This window comes from Crocodylus porosus, unplaced genomic scaffold (assembly GCF_001723895.1).
Source record: "Crocodylus porosus isolate Cpor-Errol unplaced genomic scaffold, CroPor_comp1, whole genome shotgun sequence".
NCBI classification, from domain to species: Eukaryota; Metazoa; Chordata; order Crocodylia; family Crocodylidae; genus Crocodylus; species Crocodylus porosus.
The window spans coordinates 73779413-73783292 of NW_017728909.1; the positions used below are offsets into that span (position 1 = coordinate 73779413).

Consider the following 3880-nt stretch of genomic DNA (forward strand, 5'->3'; position numbering starts at 1 on the left):
GAAGGCGCCGGGGGCGGGGGCGGGGGCGCGGCTGTACTACGCCTATGGCAGGCTCCGCAGGGTGGGACTGGGCTGTGGCAACCTCTCCGCCGCTTCGTGGAAGAGATAAAATCCCCACCCCCGGCCCCTCAGACACCCGCTAGTGCCTGCCCCTGCGCCTGCCCCTGCCCGCGTGGTTGACTGGGACGAGCAGGTCCCCGGGCCTGGCCCCGGGGGGCGCCCACGCGCTGACCGAGCCCAGCCCCGCACGGCGCAGCCGGCTTGCGGGTGCTGCGGAGGCCCAGTGGGCGCAGCCTTCCTTGCCGGGGACCGCCTGGCGGAGCTGCCTCGGGCCGGCCACAGCTCCTCTCTACTTCCAGGCCAAGTCAGCACCAGGGGGGATTCAGCGGGGGGGGGGCACTGCAAATCCTCACCCTACACGAAGCATCTTCAAAGCACGTGTTACTATCCCTGGCAAAGCCCCACACTACTGATCGTCTCTCTCTAAAGATATAGATCTGATAAATAGGACCCGCACTCTTTCACACATGTATAAACGCGTATGTACGTCTTTTGCGTCAAAGGTATATGGCAGGAGCTCAAGTGGTTTCTTCAGATCTCTATTGTGCAATAAATGCTTCCTCCTGAGATGAGACACACGGGGAATAGACACGATTTCATTCTGAAAGCGAACTTTACCTTTTCAGCGGGGGGTTTCCCTCCCCCCCCCCAATTGTCTTTATAGAGGCTTCCTAGGATACAAGGCTTACTTGATTGCATATTCAATGTTCTTATCGACTTGTAAGATTAGTAATGACATAACTTCATGTATGAATAATTTTTATTTGCAGTCCTTAAAAAAAGAGCTGAATGAGACATCCCAGCACGACCCGGCCATGGAACTGGAAAACACCATTTGCCGTAGGCGGCCAGGTACATACATATATAGGAAGCTACCAAAGCACTGAAGCCCAGTTGTGAAAAGCCAACTTCAAAGAACATCATTATGGACAACCACCAAGGTAATTTCCTCTCTAGCACTTCAGAGGAGTAGCACTCTCTAGGAACTTTAGCTCTTCTTTTATTTTTTTTCATCCTTGGGCTTTGTAACTTATGTATAGTATAACTAACTATAAGTAGTTATTTTATATAACGAATGTTTCTTTTTTGCTTTATTTAGCAGTCTTCTATAGGTTGGTCATCTGGCTTCAGTTTCTTCACTTCATCCTGGTGTCTGGCCACAACTTCAGTATCTGCAAACATGGAGAAATAAAAGACAAGTATATGTCCATCCTCGAGCGCGACTTAGAAACATACCCGGCTAAAAAGGTGATGTTTTTTTCCTCGTGTCCAACCAAATCGATGATACAGTTGCTGCTGCTACATCTCTGCCTGCCCTTAATGGTGCTCGAAAGATAGTTTGGAGAATATTTACTGGTAAATCTGGGTCTTGAATAGCTTGGTAAATGGTTTTTGTCCAACAGCTTTTGGAAGGGAAAATTTCCCCCTCGTTTTCCAGGGGGACCTGAAGCCTGAATTCAAGATACCCCTGTAACTTGCAGTGGATGAGAAAAGGTGAAACAAGGACACAGTCCTTCCAACCAAGATAAATCTGACGGTGTATTCCATTCAATATTAATATGCAACAGTAATCTGCATGATAGGATGTAAGTGGGATATGACATGTGTACTGTGCATGTGTCCATGCACACACCTACCACGGAAGACTTTTCTTGAAGCTAAGCATGTCCGTAGATTGCTCTGGACAGGGACTTGTCAGATAACTTCGATCATTTGAGATAAGTCTTCCAGGTACCAGGTATGGGAAGAAAATTCAATAGCTCATAAAAACTTTGCAATCCTTATAATCAATTTATACCATAAATGCAAAAGCCAACAATGCTGGAGAAAGTTCCTTTTTGCTAAATAAAGTTGCCTGGTGTGACCGTCTGGTTACAAGCGAACTGCTGTTATTTTCTCTCTCTGTCTCTAGGATCAAGATTATCATGACTGCGAAGTCGGTGTGAGTGTTATTTCATTGCTCTTTGAACTCATGAAATGATGCTTAGGGAGATCTGAAGGGGCTTCGGGACTTCCCGTGGTAGAGCAGGCAAAGCTTGGAGCTCAGTTCACAGAGCCCACCAATAATGAAGTGGTTTGGGGTTGATACAAACATAAAACTTACTGGGGAGGGGGAGGCGGAGATTAAGATATTTTAAACAGAAAACCATGAACACATGCGGATTGATACCTCAGCGTGTTTCGCTCCTTCTCTTCACTGCTTTTCAAAGGTGCTGAAAAGGAAACGGTCCATGGTAGATAGGGTTGTGTAGCTCTTTCAGGCAGTTTCTTAGAAAGAGCAAGGATTTGGTGAGAAAGGTGTAACGGGTGCCATCTATCGGCTGTTAACCTCAGCTGACCGATCGCGATCACATTGTCTCCGCGTACCAGAACGAAAACCTCTTGCGGTGCATACACAACGTTACCAGGCGCTGCATCTGCATGCATTATAAACGCATCTGGCAGGACACTCGTGAGCTTTTTAACGAAAATTGCAAAAGCTACGACCCTTTGCAGGTAAGAACAGAGCACAGAGCTCCCCCACTTTTTTTTTTTAATCTTCTAAAGCAAAATTTGAGTGTATTGTGCAAGGGCCAGACGGCTTCCTTTACTATGGGAACGCTTAAGATGCTTACTACTTGATGTTTCTTTGAAAGCCAGAGGTGAGGTCTCTACTGATGATGAATTTTAAAGGTGATCAAAACAGGCAAAGCAAGTATTTGCCACTAGATATTTCCTGGGGGTAGAGGGAAGACAGATTGGTGCATACGTGATCATTCTTGTCCTTGCCCCTCCAAGAAAGTTCATCCTGCCTCAGACACCGGTTGGCTCAAAGCTGCATCCTACCTCTCTAGTCCGTCTGCTCAGACCGGACCTGGAATTCACCTCTGGGGTGGTTCTAGCCGTGTTATCAGCTGTGGAAGTTCCTGCATCAGCGTGCTTAGGTGCAAGGCTCTTTACTACCATAAAACTAGGGTAAAAAAATACCTGAATGCATCTAAGCTACGCTACAGCTCCTGTTGATGATGGGGCAGAGTTTCTCTTCACTTTTTGCCGGTGCAGGCTAGCAGCCAGGGTGCTGGGCATTGGCTTGGGATAGAGGAATAATACTTATCTCTTTTGGTGCAGCAGAACTGTTCTTGCTGGCTGCCAAGGGACCCTCCAATATCATAGGGACAGAATTTGCTCCTATTACACTAGGTGATGTGCAGGCCATAAAGAGCAGCTTGACTTTCTGAGTCCAGGTCCCCTTTTTAGGGCTGTAAATTGGGGAAAAGGGGTGGGAGAAAGAGAATCTCCTTTATCTTAAACCAAGTCAATTTGACCAGAGGGCAGTGCCTCGGATCAAACCAGTAACATGTGGTTAGAACCTAAAAGGTAATTTACTGATATATGGTCTCATGGTCCACAGGATCCTGGATGTCTCAAACCTGTTACTCGGAAAAGAAGGGCCCCAGGCTCCTGTAATAAAGAACTTGCAGAATTAAGGTCATTATGGAGAAGTTACATGAATCTCGAGGACACGGTGCCTTAATTTTTTTTTACCAGTATTTATTACCAGCTATGCAAAAAGTTGTAAATGTTGCAATGATTTTTTTTTGTTAATTTGACTTGAATATCTTTTTAATTTATTTTGTAAAACCTGATGGGCATATGTTTGTTAAACAAATAGCTTGCAAACACAATGTATGATTCCAGCAATTAAAACAATGTTGAGCAACTCCTGCGTGTATGAATGTAAAGTGCATCCTGAATTGAGAGGGATTAGCGGTCACATGAAGGGAAAAACAAAACAAAATAAAAAAAAAGGGGAAAGGAAGCATATGTGGGCAGGAAGGAG

At 45.8% G+C, this 3880-nt stretch overlaps 1 long non-coding RNA gene across 1 annotated transcript in view; it reads left to right on the forward strand.

The window, feature by feature from the left end:
- The window catches only part of LOC109308173, an 8721-nt gene extending 5154 nt beyond the window's left edge, over positions 1-3567 (forward strand). The window contains exons 3-6 of the long non-coding RNA XR_002100515.1: positions 831-1001; positions 1160-2002; positions 2431-2556; positions 3452-3567. This is a non-coding gene — a long non-coding RNA (uncharacterized LOC109308173). The remainder of the gene's footprint in view (positions 1-830; positions 1002-1159; positions 2003-2430; positions 2557-3451) is intronic.
- Positions 3568-3880: the final 313 nt, after the last annotated feature.